Source organism: Pinus tabuliformis, chromosome 1_1 (genome assembly GCF_031772625.1).
Source record: "Pinus tabuliformis cultivar Carrire ecotype Pingquan chromosome 1_1, CPIR1, whole genome shotgun sequence".
Classification (NCBI taxonomy): domain Eukaryota; kingdom Viridiplantae; phylum Streptophyta; class Pinopsida; order Pinales; family Pinaceae; genus Pinus; species Pinus tabuliformis.
In genome coordinates this window covers 591428795-591439994 of record NC_142297.1, presented here as the reverse complement: position 1 = coordinate 591439994, position 11200 = coordinate 591428795, and the positions used below count along the sequence as shown (strand labels likewise).

The 11200-nt window shown below is 39.5% G+C and overlaps 2 pseudogenes across 1 annotated transcript; one reads left to right on the top strand and one right to left on the bottom strand.

The window, feature by feature from the left end:
- The first annotated feature begins 833 nt into the window (after positions 1-833).
- Positions 834-1328, top strand: LOC149214646 (CLP protease regulatory subunit CLPX1, mitochondrial pseudogene; annotated as a pseudogene).
- Positions 1329-4422: 3094 nt separating this feature from the next.
- LOC149214645 (disease resistance protein RPV1-like) lies at positions 4423-8953 on the bottom strand (annotated as a pseudogene). Its single transcript, XR_016250946.1, has 4 exons — positions 7686-8953; positions 6454-7561; positions 6122-6346; positions 4423-5977 (listed from the first exon to the last, which is right to left on the bottom strand). The product of XR_016250946.1 is annotated as a disease resistance protein RPV1-like (transcript).
- Between the last annotated feature and the right edge of the window lie 2247 nt (positions 8954-11200).

Genomic DNA, 11200 nt, shown 5'->3' with positions numbered 1-11200 from the left:
GGGGCACATTATCCCAAGTGGAGCCACCTGTTATCACTCAAGAAAAAATAGTTTAAATTCTGAACATCAATTTTTTTAATTTGTCAAAGGGTTGGTGTCAGTTTTGGGCCTAGTCTTTTCATCTTGTTTTAGAGTCTTGTTAAGAGTCTTGTTAGTATGTCAAATGGGGTCAATTCTCTGTTTTAGTCCATCACTGGTCTCACACTGCACCTAAGCTCCATATGTCAATCCTATTTCAAAGATCATAGCGCAGAAACCTCGGTCGAGGTGATTTCGTAGCGCAAAACACCGATTTTGCGCTAACTGCGCTACGAAATCAGGAATTCATGCTGATCCATAGCAAATCTCACCCCAGCTGTCATATTCTCTGCAAGAAGTTTACGGGGATATCATGTGCAAGGTCTTACATGTCGGTCTTGACGCGTGTTCTGTAGCCTTGAAATTTGATTCTTGCCTGTACTATTCAAATCGGGATTTCCATCCAAAACCAAATCTGAAAATTCTCTATTAAGACCGAAACTTCTAATTCTGGTTTCGATTTGTGATCAATCTAGTAGTATGACTTCTGGGAAGAACGGGCTCTTGCCACCTTCCTTTGTTTCTAATTTGCAAAATGTCTTGAAGAATAGAAAGATAGAAAAACCCCCAGAAGAAGATAATTCCAAATCCGAAGGAAGTAAATGCGGTAAAGGTGCTTCAGCTTGAAACGGCTGCAGGTGCTGCTATAAGTTTTTGATCATGCAATTGGTGTCAATGTTCCAAGATCACGCTTTCCCCCACTGAAGGCAACTTCAGATTTACTACTTGTGCAGTCTATTTTGTATAAATTAATCATGGTTGCTGATTTCAATGTTAAAGCTATTCAACAGGCATTACTTAAAATGCTAGAAGGAACAGTTATACATGTTCCAGAAAAGGGAGCTCACAAACATCCTTGTGTTGATCATATTCAAATCGATACAAAGGATATTCCCTTTATATGTGGCAGGGCTTTCGTGGATCTAGAGAAAATGATTTCTGAGAGACGACAAGATTCTTCTATTGGCTTTGGAGCGCCTGTACGAGCTAATATGAGGGCTGGTGGCCTGACAAATGCTGCGGTGACATCATCCTTGCTAGAGTCGGTTGAGAGTAGTGATCTTATTGCATATGGCTTAATACCAGAGTTCATTGGACGATTTCTTGTGCTTGTTAGCCTCTCAGCGTTGACTGAAGACCAACTTGTTCAGGTGCTCATGGAGCCTAAAAATGCACTAGGAAAGCAATACAAGAAAATGTTTGAGATGAACAATGTGAAGTTACATTTTACTGAGGATGCCCTTAGGTAGATTGCATAGAAGGCAATGGTCAAGAGTACTAGAGCCCGTGGTTTGCGTTCTATCCTCGAGATCATTTTGACAGATGCCATGTTTGAGATTCCGGATGCAAAAACAGGGCTGGATTTATTTGCTTATGTTAGCAGAACTGTTGATAGAAATGCTTGCTTGTGCTCGTATTGGTGCTGTTCATTTCGTTGTATTCGTTGGATTTTCAGCAGAGTCCCTTGCTCAACGAATTGTAGACCGCAAACCTAAAGCACTGCTAACTTGTAATGATGTCCGCAAAGGTGCTAAAGTTATTAATATGAAAGAAATAGTAGACTCTGCACAGGTGGAATCATCTAAAAATGGAGTTTCTGTAGGTGTTTGTTTGACATATGCAAATGAGTTTGCATTAAATAAAGAAAACACACCATGGAAGAAAGGAAGAGATATTTGGTGGCAGGATACAATTCCAAAATACATGACCGAATGTGAAGTTGAATGGCTTGATGCAAAAGATCCATTGTTCCTTTTATATACAAGAGGTAGTACAGGGAAACCAAAAAACTACATCAGGCTTGTGTGCCTTAGCTCGTCTTGTGAACTTGACAATTCTGGATCTGAAGATGTGCTCAGGGATTCATGGTGGATTGGTGCATCCAAAAGGGCTTACAAACTTGAAGGAGCTGCAAATTTCTCGAAGTCTTGTTGCTTTGACATATCTCAACATAAAGTCATGCTGTAGATAATGCATTAGACTATGGTGTGGTGAATACATAGCAGTTTCGTAGCGCGCTATGGAACTGCTGAAAATAACGCCCAACGCACAGCAGTTTCGTAGTGCGCCACGAAACCGTTGTAGCTACATAATTAAAACTCAGTCAACCAGTTTTGAGGGACAGAGGAGAAATTTTTGAGAAAGGAATCTTTTCAAAGGATCATATAACAGGTGCCAACATTCAACAAAGGAAGAAACAGGTGGCAAAAGCTTATATTCGAACCCTAAACTTTTTTGTTATAAAGTGACCAGAATTACTATGGTTCAAGATATGTCAAACAGCTTGGAGAGGGTCTTGTCTTCACACAGGGAAAACGTTGACAGCACATCAAGGACGTGGCATTCTGATATATTTTTGCATAATCAAAGAAGAACGGCATGGCTCATTGGTTTCGAATATCATTGAGGAAAACTGAAGGCAGATAAAGAGGGGCAGTTTCCTACCTTTCAGGGGCAATGGAGAAGATGTGACATTAAGGGCAAGCAGGAAGCTACAAACACCTACCTCAGCCAAAACTAAAAAGACCACTTGTCAAAGAGTGAGAATGATTGTAATTAAGGCTATTATTAGCATGATATGGAGTTAGACTCCTATTTGACTTAGATCTCTTAAAAAGTCCAGTTAGCAATTTGTTACATTTAATAGGTAGTTAGAATTTGAATAGGTATCATATCAAGCAGAATTGGAGTTCCCCTCGGGCTGGAGGAGGAAGCTCAGTCTTGTAAAGAATTCTATATATAGCAGGAACACCAATGTACTCAGTAGGAGGAAATTATCAAAGAAAGAGAGAACTTTGTGTTATTGTATGTGACGGTATGTTTTCAGGATAATATAAGGAGTTGATTTCACTACTCAGGTTTCAGTAAGGGTTTTTTAATGTTCTATTTTCTTCATGGTCTCTTTCCTATACTTACTTGCAGTAGTACAGATACATGTTACTTAGAACTCGTTTGAAGATGCTCTAATTTCCTTCATGTATTTGTGGATTGTATTCCTACACTATATCTCTGTTCTACTTCTATGTGAAAGCCCTCTATGCCCTGACTTCCATGTGAATTTAATCTCATTGTTGTACTGAAACACACCTTGACCCCATGACCCAATGAATAGTTTCTAATTGTGTTTCCACCACTCACATTTTACCTTTGTTTCACAAGAGTTAGCCATCTTGATCATAATCGAAAACCTTTAATCCTTTGAGAGAGCCCTCTCAGGTTGGGGAGGCTAAACCTCAGCCAAAAGTAGGTTTGAAACAGTTACTTGAAGTCTTCCTGGTCTGCAGCCTTCCAGGGCCTGATTTTGAGATAACACCATACATGAAAATCTAGCTCTCACTAACTTAATTGTTAAATATAAAATCATTGTTTGTTAAATATTTTTCAATATAATACAACATATGCATAATGAATTTATTTTTCCAAATAGATATAAATGCACCATCAATATTACTAATTGAGACATTTTTATCTCTTGCAAGTGGTTCGATCAACTTCTCCCCATAAAATTTGAACTAGTATTTAATAAGAACTAAAGCCCACACAATCGAATTAATCTACACCTCATAAATATCTATTAAATTAATTACATATACATATATAAATACATATAAAATATAAACTACACAAAATTTTTAATTAAAAAATTAAAAAAAAAAACTTTATATAATGTTATAAAGCTTTCTCTATTATTTAGACGATTAATAATGAAAAATATAAATATACATTAAAAAATAATTAAAATAAACTTAAAATACACATAAATTCTACATATCGAAAACTTTTGATTTTGTCTTTATACATTTGATAGATGTATATATTAAAATGTAAATTTGTTAAAATGATAAGTACTTAAATATAAATTGAGAGCTTCAAAGATTGGAAATTAAAATATAAATATAAATTTTTATTTAAATTTTTTAAAATAATAAAGAGTTTCGAGTTATAGAGATAAAGAATTAAAAATTAAAGAAAATCTTTAGAGTTAAAAATATATTTTTTTGATAATTTTTAGTTAAATTTATTAATAAGTAATTGAAAAAATATTAGATAGATTTTTAATAATAAATTCATTTTTTTGGTACAATTAAATATCAATCTAATAAATTTATAAGTATAATAATACTAATAAATTTTAATGTAATTTTTTTAAATTTAATTTAATTTAATTTAACCAAAAAAATTTGGAATGTTAATTTACATTAAATTTTACCAAGATAATTTAATAACTTAAAATAATGATATTTTGTAACCTTAAAATGTGAATTTTGTGATTTATGATTAATACAAAAAAATTCCAATAAAATCACTTATCAGATTTTATGTGGACGTTTGAACCACTTATCGTTGTACTTATGCATCATAAAATGAACCATCTTAACATTAACAAATGAAATATTTGAAAACAATCTTAATTTGAAGCGCAGCCCGGCAACCCCTTCTTCCGTTTCCAGTACTCGTTCAAGTAAAGACCTTCCCACAGGTTCTCCACTGAGTCTGGGAGTGTCTGCTGCAGAATGGAGCACCCGCTCAAGTCAACACTTTGGAGGCCCGACAGGTTCCACACTGAGTCTGGGAGTGTATGCAGACTGGAGCACCACCCCAAGTGAAGACTTTGGAGGCCCGACAGGTTCCCCACTGAGTCTGGGAGTGTCTGCAGACTGGAGCACGAGCTCAAGTGAAGACTTTGGAGGCCCGACAGGTTCCCCACTGAGTCTGGGAGTGTCTGCAGACTGGAGCACCACCTCAAGTCAAGACTTTGGAGGCCCGACAGGTTCCCCACTGAGTCTGGGAGTGTCTGCAGACTGCCGCCGTTGATGTGAAGACTTTGGAGGCCCGACAGGTTCCCCACCGAGTCTGGGAGTGTCTGCAGACTGGAGCAGCAGCCCAAGTCAAGACTTTGGAGGCCCGACAGGTTCCCCACTGAGTCTGGGAGTGTCTGCAGACTGGAGCACAACCTCAAGTCAAGACTTTGGAGGCCCGACAGGTTCCCCACTGAGTCTGGGAGTGTCTGCAGACTGGAGCACAACCTCAAGTCAAGACTTTGGAGGCCCGACAGGTTCCCCACTGAGTCTGGGAGTGTCTGCAGACTGCCGCCGTTGATGTGAAGACTTTGGAGGCCCGACAGGTTCCCCACCGAGTCTGGGAGTGTCTGCAGACTGGAGCAGCAGCCCAAGTCAAGACTTTGGAGGCCCGACAGGTTCCCCACTGAGTCTGGGAGTGTCTGCAGACAGTCGCAGTCGATCAAGTGAAGACTTTGGAGGCCCGACAGGTTCCCCACTGAGTCTGGGAGTGTGTGCAGACGGTAGCACTTCAAGTGAAGACTTTGGAGGCCCGACAGGTTCCCCACTGAGTCTGGGAGTGTCTGCAGACTCGAGCACCGGCTCAAGTCAAGGCTTTGGAGGCCCAACAGGTTCCCCACTGAGTCTGGGAGTGTCTGCAGGCTCCAGCACTCGCTCAAGTGAAGACTTTGGAGGCCCGACAGGTTCCCCACTGAGTCTGGGAGTGTCTGCAGACGGTCGCAGTCGATCAAGTGAAGACTTTGGAGGCCCGACAGGTTCCCAATCGACTCTGGTAGCGTCTGCAGATACCGGCACGTCAAGTGAAGACTTTGGAGTCCCGATAGGTTCCCAATCGACTCTGGTAGCGTCTGCAGATACCGGCACGTCAAGTGAAGACTTTGGAGTCCCGATAGGTTCCCAATCGACTCTGGTAGCGTCTGCAGATGCTCGCAGTTCAAGTGAAGACTTTGGAGTCCTGATAAGTTACAAAATTCATTTGAAATAGTTATAAGATAACGAGTGTTCAGAAAAACTTTTTCAAGATGCTTCAGTTTTCCAATGGACTTTGGAAGCTTTGAAAGGGGAGCATCAATATGCAACTCCCTCAATTGCAGAGGTGCCTGCAATGTTCACATGCATTATTAAAGTGAGTTTGAGCCTCTACAGCATTTTCGCATTGTGTCATACGATAACAACACGCTAGTACAACAATTCATAGACTATTAAAAAAGGTAACTAGATCTGTTAAGAAAACAAATGACTACCTGAAATTCATGTTGCCAGAGTGTATTCAGAAAAAACCCCTCTATATGTAACACGCTTAAATTATTTAATGGAATCGAGGGAGCTAAAGAGGACTTCGGACAGTGCTCCCAGTGCAGATATACTAGCGGTGGTAACTGTTCACTGCTGAATATTCGTTCAACAGAGTCACTTTCAGTCCCACGCAGCTGCAACATGGTTCGGTTGGACCTGCTAACTCCACGCACCTGAATTGTTCACCCCCAGCTGTTAGTTTTAAGATTTAAAAATTGACAGACAATTTTGATAACACGAAGCTATTTTGAAAGTCCGTCGAAAGCTTCAGAATACTTACAAATGATGGACGAGCCATATTCTCTGTGAAGTGCCAAAGACGACGGGGATGTTCTTGACCTTCAGCGATATCTCTGCCTAGGTCTCGAAGGTGGTCGTGCATTCTGAGACAGTTTTCACCGTCCACCTCCACGAGGCATCTGTTTTCCAGCTTCCGAAGACCCAGCAACCCTTCCCAGTTGGATCCATCCCATACTCTTATAGCGGCATCCCTGTCTTTCCCTGTAAAGAAACAGGCGATATCTAAAAATATTTGCTTTTCCTCCTTATCTAGAGCATCATAGCTAATTCTAAGTGTGCTCCCTATTTCTTCCGGAACTACTTTGGAGGTTTTGCGCAATTGCGCATTCCAATGCTTCAAGTCATCTTCTCCACGAAGAAGCGCCCCAAGCACTTTAAGCGACAGGGGCAAACCATTGCAGACATTCAAAAACTCCTCAACCACTTCTTCAAATCCTACAACAGGACTGGGTCGACCGAAGGCATGCTAGCAAAAGAGCTCTTGCGAGTGCTCTACAATGAGACCTTTCACTGTGTAAATGGATGACTCATGAATACCGAAGTTTGTAAGCACATCCTTATTACGAGATGTAATTAAAATTAAGCTACCTACATCAATAATATCTATAACGGGTGCACATAATGCATCCAGTTGATTAATATGATCAATATCATCTAAAATGAGAAGAGACCGTTCACGAACTATTTTGCCGTTCTCTATGTCTTTAGCAACGCTGTTTATCTGCCCTATGAATTCAGCGACGCTATTTATTTGTGCATTCAATTTAATCAGCTCCATAAGAAGGCTACTCTGCAGGGAAGGTAAATTTCTGGATCTGACATCAAATAAGAAGCAAGATCGACTGTAATTTGATCTCTCTCTCTCTCGGTTGAAGAATTTTTTAGCGAGGGTAGTTTTCCCGACCCCGCCACAACCTACAATTCCCAAAATTGTAGCCTTCTTGCTTTGCCGCTGCAGTGACAATTTTCTGTCCACATCTTCAATTTTTTCATCGAGGCCAGTAGGATATTTGGCGACGTCGAGAGGCGGTTTGCGAGCCTTTTTCACAACCTGTTGGACGACCTCCTCGACCAGCTGCGACTCTTCCCTGAACAATATTCAAATCACAGTTAATCGACTAACGAGAAATATCTAAATAAATAATCTGTTATATACTTATGAAGCCAGCAAAGTACAAAACTCAAATAATAGGGAGAGTTGGAGGGTCTTACTTGTCCTTCAGCTCAAAACCGACTATATCCGCCACAGCAGAAAGAGCATTCCTCCATTCTTCTATGGTCTTGGGGTCGTATCGTGGTTGACCATCAAATGTTCTCTTCCCTTCGAGCACGCCAAGATGTTGAGCATAAACTCGATCTCCGTCGCGCGTCCACCGAAGATCTGCGGGCTCGACTTTGTAGAAGACCGGAATTATTGTGGATCCCGACTCCAACATCTGTACGAGTTCGTCGAGACACCAATTTGATTGAGCATAATTTGGAGAGAATATCGCCACATGAACAGTGGCTGTTCGAATAGCCCCTTCGATTTGGGCTTTCAACTTCTCTCCTCTTTGCAGTTCTTCCTGGTCCAGAAAAACTGATAATCCGAGTTTTTTAAGGCGATTGTAGATATCTTTAGCGAGTCCTTCCTTCACATCAGGACCGCGGTGATTTAGAAACACTTGATACACATAGCTGTTGGTATTGCCCTGGGAGGTGGATGCGGAGGATGTTCGGTCACGGGAACATCCTGGAGGAGAAGGCACCACCTCATCCTGCTTTACAACAACAGCGCAAGAGGCGTCTTGATGTGCAGAAGAAGATGAAAAGGACGCGACACTCTTGCCTTGGGCACCAGAAGTTGACGATGATGGATGATGTCCTGTTGCTACCATTTCTGTCAGGCCAGAGGGAGAAGGGGTGTTCCTCCCCGAAAAACAAGAAAAACAGGAGCAGCAGCAGCTACTTCTCCTGGTCATTGTTGCTAGAACAAGGTAAGGTTGGAAGCTGAGGATGAGAATAGGAAAAACAAGGAACAATGAGACTCGAAGAATAGCACTTCTCTGAATTCACTCACCGCAACGCATTATATAGGCACGTTCAATCTAGTAGCTTGCAAAGTCAAGGATTAACTTTTCCCATTGGATACAGAATAACAGAGAAGTAAGATCGAAGATATTTTGCAGAGATCGAGAAAGTGCGGTGAGACTCAATATTTGCGTCAGAAAGATTTTGGAGGGCAAGCAACTTACCAGCTGCGCCTCTGCTATTCTTGTGTGTGTATCAACACCCCAATGTTTGGGCACACGATTGAAAACAAAACAGCTCTGGAATGTGGTTGATTATTGAGCTTCTCATTTCCTTGAGCAAACCAAGTGGCGATATATATTGAAGTTATATCGTAATCTGAACGGTGGAATTTGGAAGCATGAAGTTTCGGGCCAATTTTCCTTTCAATTTCGTCACAGCAAGCATCAAGTTTCCTGGCAATTTCCCCTTCGTCTTGTCACAGCGTTATTGACCATTGCCATTCTATCAGTTCCTGTACGCGTAAAGCATTTGGAAGGCCTGCGTTCATTTCCTTGCTTTACTAAAGAGGTTGGGACCCAATAGTTTATGCAAACAAGCCATGATATGATTCGTTGCATTTGATATACACCGTGTTGAATTTGATTTAATATTTCGGGCCCATTTTTCCTTCCTCCTGTCACAGCAAGCATCAAGTTTCCTTTCTATTTCGTCAAAGCAAGCATCAAGTTTCCTGGCAATTTCCCCTTCGTCGTGTCACGGCATTATTGACCATTGCCGTCTATCAGTTCCTGTACGCAGAAAGCGTTTGGAAGGCCTGCGTTCATTTCCTTGCTTTACCAAAGGTGTGATTCCTTGAGTTGGGACCCAATCGTTTATGCAAACCAGCTTGCATCCACCCACCCATGATATGATTCTTTGTGATGAGACGTTAAGTCTCCGACCAAAACAGGTGGCATCCACCGACATAAAAGGCAAGTAATTTCATGGTGTACCCATTCATGGTGTACCCATTCCGCATTTTACGCGTGTAATTTCATGGTGTACCCATTCCGCATTTTACGCGTGTAATTTCATGGTGTACACATTCCGCATTTTACGCGTTTCCTTGGCGCAACCAAAGATAAGATTCCTTGTGTAAGTTGGGACCCAAAAAGCAAGTGCGTGGTAATTTCGTGGTGTAGCCATTCCGCATTTTACGCGTTTCTCCGTCGACCAAATGCTTTGGATAGACCATTCATCTCTTTTGACTGCGACGACATATTTTGTGTTCGATTCACTGTCCACGACACTTGGCGGTTGATGTTATCCCATTCTCTTAATGGAAACCATTGGCATAGCCGGACTTAAATTTTCTATTTCCATAGACAACACTAGCCATGGATTTCAAATAAATGTCAAGACAACTTCACATCCTTGACTGCTATAATCAATCATTAAATTGTTAATTTTTTTTAACTTAATGGTCTTACCAGCATAATTGTCGGATAAATTTCATTTCCAATATTTATAAAAAAAAAAAAAAAAAAATTATTAGATATACATCGTGTTGAATTTGATTTAATATTTTAAATATTATATATATATATATATATATATATTTCTATTATTTAAGTTTAGATATACTATTGTTTTTAGGTTTGATATAATTTTATGATATATAATTATAGTTTGGATATATTTTAATAATTGGTATTTATATAACTAACACAATCACATTAATAAATATGGTTGATATATTATAAATATATATGGAGAAGTTTCGTAAAAAAATATGGGGAAAAGAGATGGGTAGAAAGAAGAAATATTACATTGAGGAATTCAACTCTACATGTGATTTACAAGAAAAAGAGTTTATTGGAGCTAGCATTTCGTGGAGGGCAAAGGTTCTTGCTCAATTAAGGACCAACTTACTCGGGTTGTGGAATCAGAAAAACATTTCATTTTGGAACGTGATGCATTCAAAGATATTAGAGAAAGTTATGATAACATGTTTGGCATTGTCTTTTTAGCGAGGGGATTGTTGGAAGGTTGGGTCAGCTCATCATCAATTTGAATCGGAAAAGGATTGAATTGTAAAAAGCCAAAAACAGGGATCTAATGGCCTCATAGACTACTTTTAGTCTCGTGGACCTTAAAATATCATTTCATTTTATATTAATTACATCCACAACCGCATTATTAAATTTGGTTGATATATGCAAATAAGTGTATATCATATCACATTAATAATTATTAGATGTATGGTAAGGATTTAACATTAATACTAATTATTATATAATTATAATAATTATATAAGTAATAATTAGGTTTTATAATATTAAAATATTGAATTTTAATATTAAAGTTTTAGTAATGAGTTTAGTATTAAGGTTTTAGTATAGGGTTTTAATATAAGTAAGTATAAGTTAAGTGTTCAACTAAGTGAGTAAGTTTTCAATTAACGTTGTAACCTAATATTATAAACCTTATATATTAATATTATAATCTTGTTGATGTTGTTGGACCTGCCAACATGTGAAGGGATCTCTTGGGTAAGAAGTCCCAACTAGGCCTCAAAAGGTTTGGAGTAGGAGTCCTAGTAGTGGGTAGTACGATATTGTCTTGAGTGTGGTTGCACGCAGAGGTAAGTAAGATGTCCTTGTTGGAAGCAAAGGTGTGTCCTTGCACCAAATCAAGGAATGTGCATGAAAGGCTCTAACACACAGAAGGGGAGA